At 41.1% G+C, this 24,324-nt stretch overlaps 1 long non-coding RNA gene across 1 annotated transcript in view; it reads left to right on the top strand.

Annotated features, from left to right (window-relative positions):
• LOC310660207 overlaps window positions 1-22,213 on the top strand; it is a 148,045-nt gene extending 125,832 nt beyond the window's left edge. The window contains exon 2 of the long non-coding RNA XR_014503307.1: window positions 20,186-22,213. This is a non-coding gene — a long non-coding RNA (uncharacterized lncRNA). The remainder of the gene's footprint in view (window positions 1-20,185) is intronic.
• Window positions 22,214-24,324: the final 2,111 nt, after the last annotated feature.

Raw genomic sequence — 24,324 nt, 5'->3', positions numbered from 1 at the left:
GTTTTTCCCCCACCTGATGTTCTTAGCTTGAGCGTTTTCTAATTTCATCCTACGTAAGTCTTGATGCATTTAATGCTCAGCAGGTAGAAGAAAGCATATATACCATAAATGTTACTGAGCCATCGAATCAGGATGCCTGTGCACAGAGATAAGGGTTTTTTTTTTGGGGGGGGGGGGGAATCTGTCATAAAAGGGAGAAAAAATAAAAATGCTGAGGTAGGATGAGAAATAAGCACATTTTTTTCCAGTTCCCTACAAGAACGAATAAGAAACATATTCAGTATTTTATAGGAAGTGATACAGTATCAGAACAAACACAGCTTGCATCCTGTAAGATTTAAATGTGCTGTAATGCTTTCAATTTTAAAGTCTTGAAAAGCTTTTTGCCATCAAATGCTTACTTGGCACTTTGTTATGTGAAACTGAGAAAATTATGCTCAAGATGGTTTGAACCTTTCTGTAAACTAGCAAGCTTTGATACACCTTCAGAGCCAAGGAATAACAAGTAGTTGCTCTTGTTCGTTTCAAGATGGTAAAAGACGATCATCGCTGTGTGCAATTTCATTGTTGATCATTTAAGTATTTGAAGTAGGAGACATGTTTTCCAGGGGGAGAAATGCACACTAAAATGGTAAAGATTATTAACACACACACACACAAGGAAGATACAAGTGGAACATTTGCAGAAACCAAAGAGCCATCCTGTCATTTGGATCAGGGATCACACTTGGGTGCAACGGTCCATTTGAGGTCTTCCTCAAATGATGTCCGTGATGCCACTCCCTGAACTAGAAGACCTCTCTATCCTTTCCAAAAGGCCTATGTGTTCTGCTTCATTTCCTGGTAAACTGCTTGGATTTATGTACGTCTCTGATGTAATTGGGACACGGGTGGCGCTGTGGGTTAAACCACAGAGCCTAGGGCTTGCTGATCAGAAGGTCAGTGGTTCGAATCCCCGCAACAGGGTGAGCTCCCGTTGCTCGGTCCCTGCTCCTGCCAACCTAGCAGTTCAAAAGCACGTCAAAGTGCAAGTAGATAAATAGGTACCGCTCCAGCGGGAAGGTAAACGGCGTTTCCGTGCGCTGCTCCGGTTCACCAGAAGTGGCTTAGTCATGCTGGCCACATGACCTGGAAGCTGTACACCGGCTCCTTCAGCCAATAAACGAGATGAGCGCCACAACCCCAGAGTCGGTCATGACTGGACCTAATGGTCAGGGGTCCCTTTACCTTTACCTTTACCTGATGGAATTTGATATTTGCTCAGACAGCTATTAAGTCATACTTGTTCAACAAAGTTATCCTTTTAGCCCTATGACCAGCTGGAAGTCTGGCATTGAGGAGGTTACTGCCTAGAGCAACAGAAGCTGATGCAAAGACAGGAAGGGACCGTGGACCATAAAAAGGTATTTGTTGCCACAGACACATGTTGCCCGCAGCTGGTGCAGGGAAAACCAAGGAAATGAACACAAGAGATCGGTATTGGGATGAATTAGGCCATAGGTAAGAGTAGGTCTGATGATGGTTGATAGGCTACATTTGGCTCATGAGCCTAGGATTCCTTACCCCAGGCTTAAAATAACAGCCTGAAAATCTGGAATATTGATGAGATAAAGCTGCTGTTCAGAGAGAACATCTGATCAGCACAGAGCTGCCCCCCTTCCCCAGAATGTGAGGTAGGCAGGGAATCAATATGTGGACCAAAGTGGGAAGTGAGGTCATAGGAGAGGGGTTTTAGTCAATTTCCGAGTCTGTGTGCCTTTTTTATGGTTAGCTGTCTTTATTGTACAAAATGTGGCTTGGATTTTGCATTGAGGCTGATGGATGGGTGTGTGATTGTGGCTATTATTGGCTGAAGAGTGTAATGTTCTTTTAATGGGGTTGCATTTGATTATGGATATATTGTATTTATTTGATTTCTATTTTGCACATCACTCTTGAGATCCTTTTGAATATAAAGCAATTAAGGCATTTTTCCAAGTAAATAAATTGCCGTGTAATACTAATAATAATAATAATAATAATAATAATAATAAACCCAATCAATCCAAGGCTCTTCAGCGCTCTGCAGGCAGCATTTTGTTCAGGCTCACTTTTGCAAAGGCCCCGGACCTAGAGGAACATAAATATAAATAACAAAACATACAGCTATATGGCACAGAAAAACAGAAACGGAGAAACCTGAGGTAATGTGCAGGGCCTAATTCAACTCAGGGGAGTCTATTGATATCACACTTCAATTGAGGAGGGACGAAAAGACTCCTGAATCACCCCATTTTCCAGCTCCCCCACAGAGCCAGAACCCTCCGCTTACCACATGTTTATTGTGAGACCATCTTGAAAACTGTAAATAGCAACAATAACTTTGTACACTAAGCAGTGCTATAGAAATAAATAAACCATAATCATAGAAATTATTGGGTTCCCCCTCCCTCCCTTTTTGTCCTTTGAGCATAATGGTTAATGTTGTTAGGGGCTTTCAAATAGATTGGCTTTGATTGTCACTAGCCTTTCCGCAGACCACTTACACTAGGGCAGTGCCATTGATTTCAATGGAAATGGATCGTGGGGAGGCAATCTACACCACCGCAGGGGTCTTTTGTGTATTGGAAACACCTTCTAATTTAGCTTTTCCAACCAACCATTCAAGCCCCTGACCAAAATCAATAGTTTCATAGAGTGCCTTTTCTAAATGAACAATAAGAGTGCTTTAGCTAGGCAGACTTGGGGTTACCCATTAAAATTAGAGGTCTGTCAAGAAAGCTTGAAACATTTGTTCTGTCTTCTCCACCCCATGCCAGTTCACTGCCTTATTTTCTAGGCTGGCTTGCTATTACATGTGTTACTGTGCCCAGAAACTAACAAAAATAAAAAATACAATTATTATTTTTTTACAAAATACAAAGTGACATATTGTAATTAATCCCTCATTAAGCTTGCAAACTGGAGCAGCTATTTCCAAACAAAAACAGAGAAGAAAACAAAGTGGGGGAGGGAATCCTCCCCAAGCTGGTATTTTCCCCTAAGGCTCACTCACAGCTCTAATAAGGAGGCTGTTGCCTTTCATGACAGATTTCTGAGATAAATAAGGAAATATCTCCCAGCGTATGAAATTCCCTGCTGTTCCTACTATTGCTGTGGCAGCACATGCAACAGGAGATGTTGAGCCTTAAATTAAATGTCAACAATAATATGGCACACTGGAAAGATTAGACACCCAACAACTCTTAAAGAAAAACCTTTTTTTGCTCATGGGAGTTATTACTGGTCGAAATCATTCTAAGAAGGGGAAGGGGAAATTATAGTGTGTGTGTATATCCCTTTTTTTAGGGATGGAAGATAAATTTGATTCAGATTGCATGTAAAACTGAAACTATCAAATTCGTATTTTCCAAAGCACAGCCGTACTACACAAGCACACACATCTGGACTTTGAGATGCAATTCTCTAACAAACCAAAGTTTTAAGTAGATATATTGGGGGATGTGTGCATAGAAAGGTGTAAATTAGTGAAAACAACTGTTTATTGTGAGAAATCTGTAGTAAATGCCAATACATTTTAATAAGATTTTGCAAATTGCCTCAGAAATGCGGAGAACTGAATTTAAGGTGGGGGAAATGAGAAATGGAGAGGACCATAATTTGTAGATTCTTCCATTCCCAATTGTTTTAGATATGGAAAAAATACTGCATTTGAGCTGTAATGGCAAAATACTGGACATCTTGGTGGTTAGATTTCATAATGGATATTCAGTGTGTAGAAAGTGAGGTGGTTTGGGGCCGAATAGCTACTTTGTGTACAAATTCACCTTGATTAAGATATGCCTTCCTGTTCTACTACAATGCAGATTCCAAATGGACGATTTATCAAAGCATAAATAAATAAATAAATAAATAATCTCGACCTGAGCGGCACTTGTTTGTTTGTTTGTTTTTGTCTTTCCCTCAGTGAAATTATAGCTTTCCTTTGTTAAATGGAAGAACATTGTTTGAATGAGGACGGAAATGACATTGGTCAGAATTAACATGGTATGCGGAGGCCATAAGGGGAGGATTGACCACAGCAAACTCAAGCGTGGGTTCGGTATCTGCCTGGTTGGAATCTGCACCCTGGTTCCCCAGTGAGACCTTGCTTGCTTGGCTTGGCTTGCACCACGGCAAGGTTCAACACTCGCTGACTCCTGTCATACAGGTTCTGAGCAATCGAAACCCAGTGGATCCATTCCATCAACATTGGGCTTGTGGAATGGTGAACTGTTTCTGGGACCCGATGCCATGCCAACCCTTGCCCTGCCTGCTTCTGTCAATAAAGATTTGGCTTGATTTTATCCCATCACCGTTGTACAGTCTGGTTATTTTCCTGCTCTCAAGGGTCACATAATGCACCAGCCTGCCAAAAAGAATCAGAAGCTGATCTTAAAATGCTGAGATCCTAATTTAATTAGATTAATCTAATGTAAACTGAGAAAAACGAAAATTTACAAATTTGTCCATCACTAGTCTTAATTAGCGATGCCTTGGTGTCAAACTTGTTTTCAGGCAGAGGCAAGTTGCCTTGGCTGTTGATGTCCTTCAGAACTGTAGCCCTAAGTAGCCTCATTAAATGTGACCCCTTGTCCACTATTTTGTATTGTACCTTAGATTTTTTAAAGGCTTGACTGAATTCTTTTCAACAAATGTGCTGTTGGCTTTCCTTTGTTAGATGGAAGAACATTGTTTGAATGAGGGCGGAAATGACATTGGTCAGAAGCAATCCAGCAAGTGTGGTGTAATGGTTAAGATAATCTAGCCAGTGTGGTGTAGTGGTTAAGAGTGGTAGACTTGTAATCTGGTGAACCGGGTTCACTTCCCCACTCCTCCACATGCAGCTGCTGGGTGACCTTGGGCCAGTCACACTTCTCTGAAGTCTCTCAGCCCCACTCACCTCACAGAGTGTTTGTTGTGGGGGAGGAAGGACTCCTTCGGGTAGTGATAAAGCGGGATATCAAATTCAAACTCTTCTGTATGTATTGTTGTAGGATTTCTTTCACCAACATAAATTTCACCAATGATGTAAATGGCAAAGTTTCGTGTTGCACAGTAATTTTTACCGATTTCCTTGTAGATGAATCGATAGTAGGGCTCTGCAACTCACCCAATTTAAGTACGGCAGATTAGAAGGAACACTCTCCTTTCTGGTGCCAGTAATAAGCACCGTGGAATACTTTGGTCACTTTATGAAAAATGAATGCTTAAAGATGAAGGAAAGAATATAAAATGTTAAATGTTAATATCTGTCTTGTGAAATTTACTATCTCAATTTAGATTCTTTAGAGGAAAATGAAGTAGCTTTGAAAGGGAAGAGCAATACAGAGCCCATTTGACCTCTTTATTAACCTCAAAGACAGCAAGTATATAAATTGATACTGGAGTATCTGATCTCACAGTATTTAATGTGCTTGGATGGGCATCACCATTACACAATGGGATTTAAGTCTGTGTGGCTGCCTCTTGGTTTTACTGTTCTATCTATTACCATATGTATAATCCCTGCCACTTACATTTCATACAATGAAGGTACCTGCTTATCATATCCCATGAATTTCCACTGACACCATTGAATTCTAAATATTCCCTTATTCACAGATCAACACATGTGCGCACACTGTATGATTATTTGCCTGTTTAAATGCTAAAATGTTACTTTAAAGAGGTATCTATTTCTTAGCGCTCCCTTTTTGTCTCAATTGCCTTATGTAATCCACACCACTTAAATCACAGGCTTCACATGAAGTCTTCCTTCTTAATTCATACCAGAAGTCCATTCTTAACCCGAAGCGTTCTTAACCTGAGGCACACATTCCCTACATAGGCCTCCCGCGGCCCCAGAAGCGGATTGCATTTGTCTCCCAGGGCAAAGTTTGCAACCCAGAACACCTACTTCCAGGTTGGTGGAGTTCGTAACCCGAAGCGTTCATAAGCAGAACTGTTTGTAACCCAAGGTACCACTGTAGAAGGAAGAAGCCACCGCCAACAAAGATGAAGGAGACTGGGAAAACAAACTAACAAACTATACTGGACACACCAGACAATTTCTCTCCCCCCCCCCCTTTTTCTTAAAAAAAAGGGAGAAATGTTCAGGCACAATCAACAAGCTTTGTGTATTGGTTCCTACATTAGTTTAACTTTTAAAGGTCACTTGTAATAATATGTATAAGGTTTTAAAACTGGATAGTTAGGAGTATAAGATTCTGTGAACGTGCATAAATAAGTATGGAACCGGGAGGGGGAGGGAAGTCAATTAAGATGTATGATTTTGATTGTGATTTTTTTAATTGCTTTTTTTCCTTTTTATTATCATAAAATTAATAAATTGAATAAAAGGAATTGTCCTTCTGGTATTTGCAGGGTGGGGAGGGCAATAAAGTGGTTGGGCTGGCAGCTAGACCAAAAAAACAAAAACAAAAAACTAGGCCAGGTAAAATGTGTCTCTTCTCTGGCTTCTGTCCTCTAGCATGTCCATTTGCTTTGTCTTCACACTAATGTTCATTAATTCTGTCTACTAAGCAATTGAGCCTCCAGGACTATCAGTCACAACTCCATCCAGTCCCCAGCCTGCTGCTGTGTTTGTTTAGTAGTAGAAAGAGTGTTGCAGATACTGTGCATCCGCAGACACAGGTAAAAGCACTCATTTGCAAATTCCAAGGAAATGGCAACCTGGAGCACACTCAGTGCAGCTCAGATTCCCCTCACATTACAGTTCACTTACAGTGGCACCTCTGGATATGAACGCTTCTGGTTGCGAATGCGTCAGGTTACGAGCTGCGCTAACCCGGAAGCAGTTGCTCCCGGATGTTAACTTTGCCCCGGGATGCGAGCAGAAATCACGCACCAGAGGCGTGTGTGCAGCAGGAGATGTGCTTTCGCTAATGGCGCCTCATGTTAAGAACAGTTTCAGGATAAGAACGGAGCTCCGAAACGAATTAAGTTCGTATCCAGAGGTACCACTGTAGTTGCTTCTGTGAGAAGCTTCACAACTTATGTTGCCCAAATATAAATACCAAGCTCCTAATAAAAGTAGCCTTCTGAGACTCATGCAGTGAAGCTTTCAAATGGTTTTGGTACTGACATTTAATTCAACGCGGTACAGCAAGTCAAAGCAGTACCCTTTGTTTTAAAGGAGTCAGCTGACATGACTTAGACTTTCCCTACCCTTCCTGTGAAGTGCACCATTTTCCTGGAAAGAAGGACACGTCAAATTTCTGCAGAGATGGCTGTCTGGCTGACACTCTTTAATTTGATTTATGTCAGATATTGTGGCAAGATTGAAAGCTGGCATTATTTGTAATAAAACAAAATACCATTTGTTTTGGAGACATATTGAGCCACATTCTAGTAATGAAGATGGCCGTGAATATGAGGCAACTGCTGACGTGGTGATCGGGCTCATATTCCCTTGCTTTGCTGCACGTGTGTGTGTGTATTTTATTTTTATTTTACAATGAAAGGTTATGTCTCTATGGATAATTCAACAGAACATCAGGCCTTTCCAGAATTAATGGCAATTGCTTAATCGATGACAAATTAAAGGGCAGAAGAGCTTCTAATTAAAATTATCTCACCTCCCTTACTTGAGAGCAAAATTAATATAATGCAAATTTTGAAAACCATACATACTGTCGATCAAACCATTAGCATGATTGTGTGAAACCATCAGCAAACTTTTAGTATGCAGTGCCTTTCAAGGGGACATGGGATCACAGATGCTCTGCATCATAACTAACGCCAGCCTCTTGATGGTGGCGCAGAAGTGAGGGTGGGAAATCATTCTATGCTCCTCTGGCATGTATAGGACTGGAAACATGGCCACTAGGGGCACATCGGAAGATGGCTGACAATAACATCTCTCCGACCCACACGAGGTAATTAGGAGGCTGTGATGGGAGTAAATAGCCTCCCTGCCCCGCCCCCAAGGGTGTGGGGGGGACTGCCCTTGCCTGCTATGCCCGATACCACCCCCCAAATTTGTGGGGATGGGGGCACTAGGCAGAAAGCCCTCCTGTGGATCTCGGCGCTCCTGGACGCTGTCTCTGATCCGCGCCTCTAGTTTGCAGCAACTTCAAAAGAAACAATTAGGAGGAAGCGAATGCACATATTTCAAGGAAGAAGGGGGAGTAAAGACTGCTAACTGAAGAGATCTCTGATAAACAAGACGGGTCGGAGGAACAAGAATAAATCATGAGAAGACCCACCAAGGCTTGGTGTGGCAAAGGGACTGCATGGGGGAGGGAAAAAAACTTTCATTTCTTTTCTCTATGTGATTAACCAAGAATCCCCCCCCACACGTCACAAGTTAGTAATGCCGTTTAAATGACTTAAGCTGTGGATTTATGACTGTGTGGAAATAATTTACTAACCAAAGCATGTTTCAAGAAGATCGTGGAAACTATAAGAGCTTTGGAATGACGCAGTAAAAAATACCGTCGCCATGTTGGCAAGTTCTGTCGGAGGACTTAAGTCTGGGAGGAGGAACACAGCTGTTTTTATATTGTGGGTGAGACTCCTCAGAGCGACAGATTTGCGAGATTAATGATGGAAAGAGTGATGTTATTTATGAAAGCGATGATATATGGAAACCATCTTGATATGAGGACTGGACAAACGGAAAAATTCACACAGGATTATAATTGGTGTTTATCTGCTTAAGGAGATTATCAGAAGAGATCGTAAAGAAAAAAAGAAAAAATATACGAATAAGATGAGATGTGGAAACAGCAAGATAAGACTGGATAGAATTATGAACTTTGTTTGGACTGATTTGTGGATATTAACGCAGTAGCAAGAAGATGATCGGAATCCCCCTTCGGAACTTGAAATATGGGTCCCCTCAACAAAAATTTAAAATTGGCTTTTGTAATTCAGAATTTATGTGATGTGATTTGATTTGATTGGTCAGTTAATAAAAATTATTTTCTTTTTAAAAAAAAAGGACTGGAAACATGGAAGGGTAATGAATGAGAATATTAAGCCAGCTCCAATGCAGATATACTCTGCTGTCGCTCAAGGCTCAGGTGGCCTCAGAGTGCCTTCCATCAGCTTCGGCTGGTGACCCAGCTATGCCCCTATCTGGACAGGGATAGCCTAACTCCTGTTGTCTCTGCTCTGGTAACCTCAAGGTTAGATTACTGCAAAGGGCTGCCTCTGAAGACAGTTCAGAAACTTCAACTAGTGCAGAATTCAGCAGTCAAGTTGCTCACCAAAGCAAGACGGTTTGAGCATATTACACTGATCCTGGTCCAACTGCACTGGCTACCAATTAGTTTCTGGACCCAATTCAAAGTGCTGGTTTTGACCTATAAAGCCTTAAGCAGCTCAGGACTGCAATACCTCAAGGGATCATCTTCTGAGGACCTTCTTTGTGTGCCTCCTCCTCGAGAGACCTGGGGGTGGCAACACGAGAACGGGACTTCTCTGCAGTGGTTCCCCATCTATGAAATGCTCTCCCCAGGGAAGTTCACCTGGTGCCTTCATTATACACCTTTAGGAACCAGGCAAAAACGTTCCTTTTTAACCAGGCCTTTCGTTGATCTTATTGACATCCAACACCCTTTTAGAATGTGGCTTTGGGGGTGGGGGTTGGGTTACTGCTTTTGGTTTGGTTTTATATGTTGTGGTCTTGTTGTGAACCGCCCTGAGACATCCGGGTATAGGGTGGTGTATAAGTTGAATACAGAGGTACCTCGGGCTACAGACGCTTCAGGTTACAGACTCCACTAACCCAGAAATAGTACCTCGGGTAAAGAACTTTGCTTCAGGATGAGAACAGAAATTGCGCGGCAGCGGCACAGTGGCAGCGGGAGGCCCCATTAGCTAAAGTGGTACCTCAGGTTAAGAACAGTTTCAGGTTAAGAACCGACCTCCGGAACGAATTAAGTTCTTAACCTGAGGTACCACTGTAGTAATTAATAATAATAATAATAATAATAATAATACTTCAGTCTCCAGTTTGGGAGCATGTCATGGGATTGGTTATGGATTGGTTATGGATTCTTCAAAGCTGAAACGTTGGTAGGGGTAGGTAGAAGTAGCAGTGGTAGGGAGGCAAAATCTGACATCCGATTTCCTTCTCTGAGGTCTGATTGATCTCTCCATCTTTGGGAAGGGAACTCTGATTAATCTAGTGACCTCTGGAATGCCCTTCTGGAGTCCATAGAGTTGTAGGCCGCTTCTAGAATAGAAACTTTAAGAGTGATAGCTCACGATTCCCAGTTCTATTGTGTCCTATGGGTATTCCTAGTAGGAAACAAGAGCCAATCCTGTCCACAGCATATAGAGAAATATAAAAGACTCCTAGAACTGAAAACTCCTTGGTGGGCATCACCGGCAGAAATTGTTGCAGTGAAAAAATTAAATATGAAAGAAAATTGGGCAACTTATAAAACTGTATTAAAGGAAGAAAATTGAGAATTGGAATTAAAGGATTATACAGAAATCAAAGCTCATATTAGTGATTGGTTCCAATATATTCAAATTAAGTATAGATTAGCGAAAGATAAAAAGATAGGATTTGAAAAAGAAATATCTAAATTCGATAAATATTTAATACAAGAAAAATAAAAAAAAATATCCAAATAATATAATCTGATTTTAGAGTGGGAAACAAAGGATGAACTGGTTAAAGCATCCATGATTAAATGGGCGCAAGATATTGGGGAAAATATTTTGCTTGAACAATGGGAAAAATTTTGGAAAGAAGATATGAAATTCACTATGTGTTATATATTGAAAGAAAATTATCTTAAAATACAACATAGATGGTATTTAACACCTGAAAGAATAGCAAAAATGAATAAAAATTGTAGCGATGTCTGCTGGTGATGCAACACTGAAAAAGGTACTATGATGCATATATGGTGGAACTGTTTAAACATCAAACAATTTTGGGAAACAATATATAATGAAATAAAAAAAATCTTCAGATATTTATTTAGGAAAACATCAGAAGGCATTATATTGGGAATAGTACCAGGAAGTCTAAAGAAAGAAGACAAGTCATTATATTTATATGCAACAGTAACCGCAAGGCTATTGATTGCGAAAAATTGGAAGAGTGGCATTATACCGACAAAAACAGAGTGGCTTGCCAAATTATTGGAGTATTACAATATATCCAAAACAAAGGGAGAAATTGGCAGGATCTCAAAAGAGAAGATAGACAAGGACTGGAAGGTGTTTAAAGGATACTTGCAAAATCATATTGAAAAATCAGAACTCCTATTAGAATAAACAAGTTCAGTTATAAATACTGAAATACTAAATAAGATGGATAACAATGTGTAACAGAAACAGAAGTAGAAAATTGGTTTAAGTGTGAAAGAAAGTAATAGAAGTGGAAGGAAATTGCAATTGAGTAGATTGGAAGTCTAACACAAGGGTGGGGTGAGGGGTGAGGGATGGTGGTGGGAAAAGGAAGTATCTGTGGGATTGAGTGTGGGTATGTATGAATATTTTTAAGGATTGTATGAAATGTATGTTTGCATGTTCGTAATATGTATGTATGTATTAATGATGAATTATTTTAATAATCAAATAAAACATTTATTTATTTATTTAAAAAAGAGAGTGGAAAGACTAAACACACAGAAGAATCCCAGGGACAAGATACATGTTGTTGCTGCTTGTTGTTGTTATTGTTGTTTAGTCGTTTAGTCATGTCCGACTCTTCTTGACCCCATGGACCAGAGCACACCAGGCACTCATGTCTTCCACTGCCTCCCGCAGTTTGGTAAAACTCATGTTCGTAGCTTCCAGAACACTATCCAACCATCTCGACCTCTGTCGTCCCCTTCTCCTTGTGCCCTCCATCTTTCCCAACATCAGGGTCTTTTCCAGGGAATCTTCTCTTCTCATGAGGTGGCCAAAGTATTGGAGCCTCAGCTTCACGATCTGTCCTTCCAGTGAGCACTCAGGGCTGATTTCCTTCAGAATGGATAGGTTTGATCTTCTTGCAGTCCATGGGACTCTCAAGAGTCTCCTCCAGCACCATAATTCGAAAGCATCAATTCTTTGGCGATCAGCCTTCTTTATGGTCCAGCTGGACCATAAAGTTGCTGCTGCTACCCACATTGTCCTCTGAAATTGATGTATGCATGGCTGTGGGTGGCATGCTGTTATAACATGCCATTTCATTACCCAGAAAAAGGCTCCTTGGGTAGCTTCAGCTGGGCATGCGATGCCTGTAGTTTAACCTTGCCCTTGTGCAAAGGTAGTAACATCTGTACCCGTTTCAATGTGCTTTTCCCTTGTGCCTAGTATGCTTCACCTCATAACTTTGTAGCTTGACAATTTGCAGATCTGGAGAACCTAATAAATTAAAACATATAGATGATCATAGGAAGGCACAGGTGTGTTTTTCCTTCAATGAGGACATGTTCCCATGTAAGGTGCATGTATGTATTTATGTCTTTTCTTGCAATTCCTGCCTGAACTAAATCATAAACTAGTGCATGCCTAAATGAAATCATTTATATGGAAGTTAGTGGACTAATTTTAGATGCCTCCATCTGAACCGTAATCAAAATAAGCAGCAAGTTACTGAACAGGTGTGATCTGTCCAGTTCAGTAAATATTTGATGCAGCATTTGGCATTTGAATTCATTACATTATGGGACACTGTTTTGTTTGGAATGCTACAGTGCATTAGTTCCTTTGAAGCTGGGTGTCTTCCCCCCACTTCAGGTTGTTAAATATTTGATTAAAACGGACCATAATTGCTTACTTACGTAATAGTTCTTGGAAGCGTATAAAGAGTCTTGCTATACTAATGACTGAACAAACAGTATGCATTTTTGCAAGACTGGAGTTGCATATTAGTCTGCTGTAGCTATTACAAAATTATTTTGTAGCAGTAGCTGACACTTTGGCCAGTTTTCTATTAAAAGCTTAGATTTCTCTCCACATTAAATAAATCTCCTCCGTACACAATTATTTCCCAAAGCACTTTGTGGCAGTTATTTGCTTAAACCATTTCATTGCATGGAAATTCAAATGCAGTAAGCAATTCTTGACTTGGTTTGAATTCTACTCGCCATGTTAAAAACAAATTAGGCATCTCGTGTAATTTATAAGTATGCATAGAGAGGTTGTTTTCCAAATAGCTATAAAACACATTTAGAAAGAGAATCAATATCTGAAACATTTGGTGCAACATTGGTTAAATGCTGCATCCCATCAGTGGCAAAGCTTGGTCTGGAGCATCAGTGTGTGCTTTGGCAGGACATAGGAACATTGTCACATTAGATGGATTCTGTAAAACGAATTTATTTTTTAAAAATCAAAAACACAACCCATTTATAATTTCTCCTGCTATAAACACATGGGTTTGTCTGCCTCAAACAGTACCATTCCACAGGAGAACTTGATGGTGGTGTATAGTCTGATGAAAATGTTGATCCAGTACATGGCACTTTGGTCTAAACCACTGAGCCTCTTGGGCTTGCTGATCAGAACGTCAGTGATTTGAATCCCCGCGATGGGATGAGCTCCTGTTGCTCTGTCCCAGCTTCTGCCAGCCTAGCAGTTTGAAATCATGCCAGTGCAAGTAAATAAATAGGTACCGCTGTGGCAGGAAGGTAAACAGTGTTTCCGTGCACTCTGGTTTCCGTCACAGTGTCCCATTGTGCTGGAAGCTACTGTTAGGTCCATCATGAGACGTCCGCCAGCTTCCAACCACAGATACCAGCAGCCTTCAAGCAAGCAAACTTGCCTTATTATTGCTCCATAGCATCCCACTGCCAGAGGATTGCCTCCTTCCATTCACCAGTTTTCATCTTCCAAGTGAAAGAAACCTGGGCAGTGCTGAATGTCACATCCATTGCCAGGTATGTCCTACTGAAAATAGAAAAGGGCTTTCCCCTTGGCCTGCCTTTATATGCACTCAGTTGCCAAGTGCCTTTGTGACATCACAAGAAACCCACAGCCAATGGCAACAGCTGAGGAGGCAATCATCTTCATTGCTTTGAGCCTCACAATGGTGGGTGGACCTATCATCGATTATGTGCTTGTTTATTCAGGAAGCGGGTGGTGCTGTGATCTAAACCACCGAGCCTTTTGGGTTTGCCAATTAGAAGGTTGGTGGTTTGAATCCCCATGATGGGGTGAGCTCTGCCGTGAGCTCTGGTTTCCACCACGGTGTTCCATTGCATCAGAAGTGGTTTAGTCATGCTGACCACATGACTTTGTCTGTGGAGAAAGGCTGGCTCCCTCGGCCTGAAAGTCAGAAGAAGAAGAAGAGTTTGGATTTGATATCCCGCTTTATCACTACCCAAAGGAGTCTCAAAGCGGCTAACATTCTCCTTTCCCTTCCTCCCCCACAACAAACACTCTGTGAGGTGAGTGGGGCTGAGAGACTTCAAAGAAGTGTGACTAGCCCAAGGTCACCCAGCAGTTGCATGTGGAGGAGCGGGGACACGAACCTGGTTCCCTGGATTACGAATCTACCGCTGTTAACCACTACACCACACTGGCTCTCAGAACCCCCAAACTTCATATAAATCCATTTAAAACAGATTCTTACTCCATCCCTTGTATTCACAAAGCACTCAGCTCAGACTCCACCTCTGCAGGAGAGTTGTCCAAAAAGCATGCAGACTTTTAGTGATATAAACATTCTTTTGCCAAATCCCTAACCACTCATTTACATCAATTCAGCCAGCCAATGTACGCATCACAAAATTGGCACTTTTCATCATCATCTTTCTTCATAATCTTTAATGGGTATTTTTTCCCTATTAAAGGTTATATTTGGAAAATGCAAAGCAAGTCTTTAGATGGGAACAGTGCTCCGGAGGGTGATATTAAATATGATAATATTCTTTTGAGCTACCAATCACTTTCAATTGTACTACTTCTGTAATAAATCACCAAGGAACTAAATTCTGTTTCTTCTTAACACAGAATGCAGGGTTTGAAATATAGGAAGATGTCTTTTATGACGTCAGAACATTTGTTCATCTAACCCTATATTGTCTGACTAGTAGTTGCAACTCTCCAAAGTCCCAATCCGGGGCATTGAAGGGCCTTTGGTTGGGTTGGGGGTTCTCACTTTGCTTATCTAGATTCCTCCAACCACCATCATCAGCATATTTCCTTCCCTGGCTTCCTACTGCATAGTTCTTCCCTCGCCTTGCTACTTGCCTTGGTCTAGATCACAGCTACCCTTGTTCGACTGAGAGAGAGAGAGAGCACACTGCTGTCGCAGCACGCAGCTCCATTTATCTTCTAAGAAACAGCTGCAGCAGAGACAGACAGACAGAAGTGCAATCTGGCACTCAGTTGCTTGCCCAGAGGTAGCTGCTATGCATTCCAGGTGTGTTGCAGATTACATAGCTGTTGCAGACACCCACCCCTTATTAAAGTACCTTTTCAGCATCAGGCAAAGATTTCTCCATTCACCATTAGGATGCTCTTGTTTTAGTGTTGCAGTATTTTAAATTTAGTACCAAAAGAATGTTTCGTCTCCATCACCTGGATGTGTTATAGCCATGTGAGATTGCTCTCATGTTTTTATGTCTGTAGATGATTAGAGCTGCGTTGTGGTGCCTCGGTTTATTTGGCTGTTATTCTGTGATTTTGGTTAAGATGTTTTATTTGCCACTCAAGAGAGCATTGTTACAGAGCAACTTGTAAATATAACATTATAAATATATATCCTCTTTCAGTGGTTTCACTTTGGGGTAAGATGTGGAAGCTTGCTTGTAAATGCTACTATACAGTTGCTCAGGATGAAAATGCCTGACACTAAATAAAATATGAAAATTGAATGGGACAACTAACACACGGAAGGGTGACTGAGACACTGACATTCTTGTCATTAGTAGAGGCAAATTTGCTCCACCCTCTCCACCCCTTACCTGAAGGGGAATCCCTTCAGGTGGGGGAGGGGCAAGGAGGTCACTGGGGTATGTGAGCAATCACAGGGGAGCCGACCTTGGCAATTTAAGGCTCCCCTGACCCCTACTCATCCTTTTTCTGCTCTGTGGATCAGTTGAGTATTCATTTGTAGTTGGACAAGGAACCTGGTAACTTTTCCTCTTCTTCAGTTTGACAGTTTGGTAAGGGAATGTCTGGGCAGATGATCTTTTGGGCCAAGGTCAAAATCAGAGTCAGAGGAATATTGGCAGAAGGGTCTGAGAGCAAGCAAATGGTGCATAGTGAAGCAATTGCCAGTTTTGCTTTGTGCCATAAAGCACAATTCTTGCAGCCACAAAAGACAGCAGCTGTCCTCTCGCAGCGAATGGAAAGCTGGTCAGCTATTTGACATCAAGCTCTCTACCATACATTTGAGTGTAAAACTGAAACAGAGAAAGCTCAGCTTTGTGCCTCCATTATAGAGCATACCAGGCAGCCATATGTATGAGGTTGTCAATGTTTTATCACGTGATTCTGAAACCAAGCAGAGCCAATAGTTCAATGAATATGCTTGTATGGATATGTACTCATGTATCTCATGTAATAAGACTAGAAACAACCAATGAGATTATAGAAATCTACTCTCAATAGACAGGATGCAGGTGGCGCTGTGGTCTAAACCACCGAGCCTAGGGTTTGCCAATCAGAAGGTCGGCAGTTCGAATCCCTGTGACGGGGTGAGGTCCTGCTGCTCGGTCCCAGCTCCTGCCAACCTAGCAGTTCAAAAGCATGTCAAAGTGCAAGTAGATAAATAGGTACCGCTCCGGCAGGAAGGTAAACGGCGTTTCCGTGCACTGCTCTCGTTTCGCCAGAAGCAGCTTAGTCATGCTGTCCACATGACCTGGAAAAACTGTCTGTGGACAAATGTCAGCTCCCTCAGCCAGTAAAGCGAGATGAGCGGCGCAACCCCAGAGTCCTTCGCGACTGGACTTAACTGTCAGCGGTCCTTTACCTTTACCTTTTTACTCCCAATAGAGGCAAGTATATTGGACGAGATGGATTGAATCCTTGACCCAGGACAAGGTGTTTTGATACCTGATACTCAGCCTGCAGCTTCCCTTGGGGGACGTATGGCCGTCATAGAATGAGTATTGATCTTGCAGCTGTGTGTAAGAAACAGAAAGGCATATAATTTATGAACCCTGTCTAGGTTCATTGCAGATATTAGCATGCTGTTATTAGATCTGCTACCAGAAAGTGGTTATGCAGGTAGGTTGCATTTGTGCTTTTTGCAAGGAAGGAAACTCCATTGGAGTGATTGCTTCTGAGTTCTTCCTTAAAGCATCTCTTGCAGTACCGAAAGTTGCTTGGAGTCAATAAGATACAGATACTTGACCTGACCTGAGTGAGTCAACCACGAATGAAATTCTTATTTGTAATTTTTGCAGTAAAACTCTCAGGTGGTCTAACCTTCTGCCATAAATGTACTGACCTCTAACCATTTTACTGTCAAAACTCACTCTAATTATTTAAATTTGTATACCGCCTTATACCTGTAGATCTCAGGGCGGTTCACAATATAAAATCACAATATTAAAAACCCTAATAAAATACATAATAAAGGCAAAATCAGAGACAACTATTATGGTTTGAAGTGAATATATCTTTAACATGTTTTTTTTTAAAAAACCCATCCTATGAAAAGTATTTAAGTATATTTTGTCCTTAAGTATATTGAGTCCTTTTGACTTTCAAAACAGTTTGGAAACCAAGGCGCGGCTTCCGATTGGCTGCAGGAAGCTCCTTTAGCCAATTGGAAGCCACGGAGCTGCGATGGTCGTTCAGGTTCCAAAGAACATCCGCAAACCAGAATTATCACTTCTGGGTTTGTGGCGTTTGGGAGCCAAAACGTTCGACTTGCAAGGCGTTTGACTTCCGAGGTACAACTGTATAGCTGCATTCAATCAAATACGCTGCGATTTTAAAAAAAAAGTTAATAAAGCAAAGCTCAACAAGATTTCAGCTCGTTTTCCTTCAGATTCTGATCCCAGTGCCTCTGTAATAGCTGGAAACCCCTCCATTAACTTCAACAGGCTTGGTTCAGCTTCTCAACTGTTTTAGCTGTGTTGTCTTGACAAATCAGAGAAAGTGTTTATTTAAAAAATTATCAGAAAATAAGGCCCCACTAATTGCACACAAATTGCACACTAATGATTGTTTTAATATCTACTGTGTTTATAATTATGGAGCCATTCCCTGCCCCACAAAGTCTCATATTCCATAATAAGAGTTCCAGTAATTAAATACAGATTACTGTTGGATTTGGAAGGTTATGACAATAGATTTGGTTGGCACGCATATCTATGGTATAATAAAACAAAAATCCATAAAGGATTTGGTAATCACATATTTAGAAGATCTTTATATGAAGTATGGGACAGGTAAAAAAACTTATTAGAACGTAAAACACTGTGGTGGTTACTTCCATTAGAAGCTATGAGTGTGAAAAAAATAAATATGAGTAAAAATTGGGTTACCTATGAGAAATTGTTGCGGGGGGGGGGGGAATAAATGGAAAATGAAACCATATGAAGAGGTTAAAGAATATGTAAATGATTGGTTGCACTATTGCCAAGAAAATGAAATATATAAAGAGGATTTAAAGGAAAAGGGATTTGGTGATAAAAAAAATCAAAATTTGAAATAGAAATATTAAAAAATGAATGTAAAACAATGTCTAAAATGTATAAAATACTGTTGGAATGGCATTTGAAAGATGAGGAAGTGAAATCGGTAATGATACATTGGGCAAAAGACTTTGGATATAATATACAGCTTGAAGAATGGGAAAGATTGTGGAATGAAAGGATAAAATTTACAGCCTGTAATGCTTTGAAAGAGAATATGATGAAAATGATGTATAGATGGTATATTACACCAGTGAAATTAGCTAAAATGTATAAAACAAATAATAAATGTTGGAAATGTAAAGAAAAAGAAGGAACATTTTATCATATGTGCTGGGAATGTAAAAAAGTAAAGAACTTCTGGGAAATGATATATAATGAGATGAAAAAGATGTTTAAATATACATTTAAAAAAAAAACAGAAGCATTTTTATTTGGTATTATAGGTCAGGACATTAATAGGCAAGATGTTAAATTGTTTTTATATGCAACAACTGCAGCAAGAGTATTGTTAGCCCAGAAATGGAAACAAGAAGAAATTCTGACGAAAGAAGAATGGCAGACGAAATTAATGGACTATGCAGAAATGGACAAAATGACAGGAAGGATTAGAAACCTGCGGGACCAGAGATTTACAGAAGATTGGAAGAAGTAAATGAATTATTTGAAGAGCAACTGTAATCAACAAATGGTGCTAGTAGGACTACAAGAAGTTTTATAAGGAGAAATATACGAAGTGTTACAAAGTAGAAAAAGACAGAGATATTGGTTATGAGTTTGAAATGTAATAGGAAAAATAAGAAATGCATACTGAGAGATTAGAGTGTAAAATTTTCAGACAGGATTGGTGGAAGTAAAAAATTTGAATAAGATGTAAAAGTATGTTTAATTACTGTTGAAAATGATATGTTAAAAAAACCTATATATATGAGTTCCAGTAGTTAAACATGGAATTTTTATTTACACAAAACTTCCATGAGAAATGAAGATCACTACCTTATATAATGGTATAAAAAGGTAAAGGTAAAGGATCCCTGACAGATAAGTCCAGTCGAGAACGGCCAGTTGCAGACGACTCTGGGGTTGCCCCACTCATCTCGCTTTACTGGCCGAGGGAGCTGACGTTTGTCCGCAGTCACTTTTTCTGGGTCATGTGGCCAGCATGACTAAGCTGCTTCTGGCGAAACAAGAGCAGTGCACGGAAACGCCGTTTACCTTCCCGCCAGAGTGGTTCCTATTTATCTACTTGCACTGACTTGCTTTTGAACTGCTAGGTTGGCAGGAGCAGGGACTGAGCAATGGGAGCTCAACCCGTCGTGGGGATTCGAACAACCAACCTTCTGATTGGCAAGCCCAAAAGGCTCGGTGGTTTAGACCACAGCGCCACCCGCTTCCTGAATAAACAAGGACATAATCAATTATAGGTTCACCCGCCATTGTGAGGCTCAAAGCAATGAAGACAATGCCTCCCCAGGTGTTGCCATTGGCTGTGGGTTTCTTGTGATGTCACAAAGGCACTTGGCAACTGAGTGGATATAAAGGCAGGCCAAGGGGAAAGCCCCTTTCTGTTTGCAGCAGGACACACCCAGCAATGGATGTGACATTCAGTACAGGTTTCTTTCACTTGGAGGATGCAAACTGGTGGATGGAAGGAGGCAATCCTCTGGCAGTGGGATGCTATGGAGCAATAATAAGGCAAGTTTGCTTGCTTGAAGGCTGCTGGCATCTGTAGTTGGAAGCTGGCGAACATCTCATGATGGACCTAACAGTAGCTTCCAGCACAATGGGACACCGTAACGGAAGCTATAGCACACAGAAATGCCATTTACCTTCCGCCGTAGTGGTACCTATTTATTTACTTGCACTGGTGTGTTTTCAAACTGCTAGGCTGGCAGGAGCAAGGACCAAGAAACGGGAGCTCACCTAGTCGTGGGGATTCGAACCGCCAACCTTCCGATCAGCAAGCCCAAGAGGCTCAGTGTGGTGGGGGAGGAAGGGAAAGGAGATTGTTAGCTGCTTTGAGACTCCTTAGGGTAGTTATAAAGCGGGATATCAAATCAAAAACTCCCCTCTCTCTCTCTTTAGACCACAGTGCCACCCGCGTTCTTTCTATAATAGTATAGGTGCTGTTATTTTCTGAATTTTTGGCCTAGTTCCAGGCAACACCATCATTATTCAGCTGTTACTCTGGAATACTGTGTTTATAAAACCACTTTTTTTCTACTGCAAAAAAAGAAAAGAGAAGAAAGAAATCAAAATCTGACATTTGTGAAGGATCTGGAATGAACTCTGAATATTTTCATTTGTGTGGAACATGTTAAAGAATCATCTCACTTTCTGTGTGGAGAGGTTGGGGGTTGGTGGGCATTGCCCTACAATTTTTTAATCATGGTTTCTGTCAGCCTCAACATCAGATGAAGAAATGCTGTCTCCTCCTCAGTCATGAACTGATACTGTCTCAACACATTGCCTGTGACAGCAATTATTAGCTGCAGATAAAATGTAGCTCCTTCCTTTGTACACAAACACACACACACACACACACAGAGAGAGAGAGAGAGAGAGAGAGAGAGAGAGAGAGAAATGGGGAAGCGATCTCAGTAATCTGTGGGCCTGCTCACAACACAGATATTTACTGGTGAGTAGACATACAGTAATACCTCCGTGAATGTCCACCTCGTCTAGCGTCCATTCCGGTGAATGTCCACAGCAAACCCGGAAGTACCAGAATGGGTTACTTCTGGGTTTGCCACTTGCGCATGTGCAGAAGCACAAACCACTTTGCGCATGTGCACAGACATGGCGCTTTGCCCTGCGTCCTTTTCGGCTCGCGGCCGGGGCTCCGGAATGGACCCCGGTCGCAAAACAAGGTACGACTGCAATGGGCTTGTATGTAAGGGGTGTGCTAATAGTCATATAATTCTCTTCAAACCAGCCATTGGTGAGGATAAGGACAAGCACACTCAGTCTTTGATCTACAGCTATAAATGGCAGAAGATATGGACAAGAAGGGTCAAATTTGCTCAGAAACAATTGGATCAAACAGCAACTATAAAAGGTGTTGGGGGGGGGGACTGAAGTAGATATTGCTTGAAGACAATCTCATTCTTGTCGTCTTCTATGACCAAAACGATTATTTCATTTTCAGTAAAAGATTGGTTTCACAGTAGCAAATAAGTTTTGTTTCATCTCACAGCTTTCAAATTTAGGACAAGTATACAGCATTTACAGGCATAGATCACAACCCATAACTGTTATTGACTAAACCTTATGGAGTTAAATGCACTAACTTCATGCATAGGTCTAATGACGGGCTCAGTCATTTTGTTCTATCAAGTCGAGACTGACTTAAAAAGCATTGCTACATCATCTAGAGACCTATTTTTGCTTTCAAATTCCCCACTGCCATTGTGCTGCAGATCATTTCACAACATTGTATCTCTGACCCTGCAGAGGTCTATAACTGTGCAAGAGCAATCACAACTAAGGCATCAATATTATGCTGCTTTAGGAATAACTGTTTTTGATTTGTTAAGATATGACCACTCCTGACTTAACCCAATGCCCTCGTTGAAACTCCTGTTGATTGCTGTGAACTACATGAGTGGACTACCTGATTAAAAAGTTTTGTTTGTTGAGTATTTTCTTGATTTGGGTCAATCCTCTTGATTATTTCTTCTAAATATATCACATATCTTGCCTTTCATCTAGATCTACAAGCATTTCTTGTACGGGTGGAGGAAAAATTTGATTCAGTTTCCAATTAAAGGCAAACTTAGCTAGTTCACAATTTCCAGAACAATAAACAAACCAAAACACAGCAATTCTTCAAAATTCTGAATTTTGCAATAAGCCACATAATGTGTACAAAAATGCATATATGAATGGAAAATGTGCCCATATATGCTAGTGAAACTAACCTACAAAAATGAAGTATAAGAGGAAATGGCTTGAAAATGTGTATATTAGTTAAACTGCATAAAAAGATGTTTATTGGGTGAAATTTTCATGGGAATTGTTTTAACAAATTGCTGTGGAGATGTTGAGAACTGAATTTAAGATTGGGAAATTTAGAATATGAAAGAATGGAAACTGACACATTTACTCATCCCTAATTTCTTGTCCCTGCTTGTGTTGTGGGGAGTCAGGATGTTCCCAACTGGGTCTCTGACAAGGCCTGGTTCTGGTGCAGGGGGTACTATGACAATACCATGTGTGCTGCACTATCAGCACATGTGCATGAACGTTATGAAGTTAGCGGGTACTCTCAGATTATCTCTTCTCAAAAATGTAAAGATGTTCACATATACTAAGCCAATTCTGAACTGATCTGAATGGAGCATGGCATTGCACTTGCAACCTAATAATGTAGAGTCCTCTGAATTTGTTTCGCTGAAAAAAGCAACACAAATATTGATTTCAGACCCAACCGGTGCTTAAATTTGCAGTTCAGTTTGCTACCTGGTTCCACTCATAAGTACTGTGGATTTATTGGTCAGTAAACTCTAGTAATGTATAAAGATTACTCCGGTTTCCATTTAGCACATGGCCAAATTGGAATGAATGTCATAGTGTTTTCTTCACTAACGCGAACTCACTTTCTCAACCCCTTAATCAGACTGATAAGTATTTTGTCAGTATTTGCCATCATAGACATGCAGCATTTATTATGAACAGAAGAAATCTTTAGGTGTTTTAGCCACGCTTTGGATAAACAAAAATGACCTTGTCCGGTCTGTAATGCCTTTTCATATATAGGTAGGCAATGCCTTTTGCAGTAATTATGTCATTTATCCTCATAAATATCCTGGGTGGTAGGTCATTAATATTCCTATTCTATAGATAGAAAACTGAGGCTGAGAGTAAATTGCCTGAAACTGCTCTCCAAATCTATCATAGAATCATAGAGTTGGAAGAGACCACAAGGGCCATCGAGTCCAACCCCCTGCCAAGCAGGAAACACCATCAGAGCACTCCTGACATATGGTTGTCAAGCCTCTGCTTAAAGACCTCCAAAGAAGGAGACTCCACCACACTCCTTGGCAGCAAATTCCACTGTCGAACAGCTCTTACTGTCAGGAAGTTCTTCCTAATGTTTAGGTGGAATCTTCTTTCTTATAGTTTGGATCCATTGCTCCGTGTCTGCTTCTCCTGTTCCTGGGGAGATTCAGGGTCAGGGAGCAGAGGCAGCAATGACCATGCCTCCTCAGCACGGTCCCTGGAAATAGTTCAAGTATAGGGAACCTATGGCCCAACAGGTGTCCTCATCTAGCATAGCATAGGCCCTTGTGGTCTCTTCCAACTCTATGATTCTATGATTCTGTGATTTAGAACAGTGGTTTGCAGAGGGGCATAGTTCAGAAGGGAAAAGCTGAGAAATACTGGATGAAGAGCAGGTAGGATAAGAAACACTGGAAGAGAGAGGGATAACAGATTCATGGTCGTTGGGTAGCACGTTCCAGGAGAGCTGAAAAGATTGCTGAACAGAAAGCACAGTGACTACAAGCTCAGGTTACCAGATGTAGGGGTGATGTGGATTGAGAGGGATGGGGGGTTGTAGCCTTAATGTCAGCTACTCCCCATCCCTGACAGAGGCTGAGAACGCTGGCAAGCAGGGAGAAGAGATTAGTCTGGAATATGGAATTGGACAAGAGGAGGCAGGCTGCTGTGGTAACCTGATCTCCGAGAACACAGAGCAGGGAAGGGGGAGTCCATGGGGGAGAACACAGACTGTCTGTTTAAGCTCAGACTC

Source organism: Podarcis tiliguerta (assembly GCF_965153285.1).
Source record: "Podarcis tiliguerta genome assembly, chromosome: 11".
NCBI classification, from domain to species: domain Eukaryota; kingdom Metazoa; phylum Chordata; class Lepidosauria; order Squamata; family Lacertidae; genus Podarcis; species Podarcis tiliguerta.
Note: the sequence above shows the minus strand (reverse complement) of the source record. Positions and strands in the feature narration are given on the sequence as shown.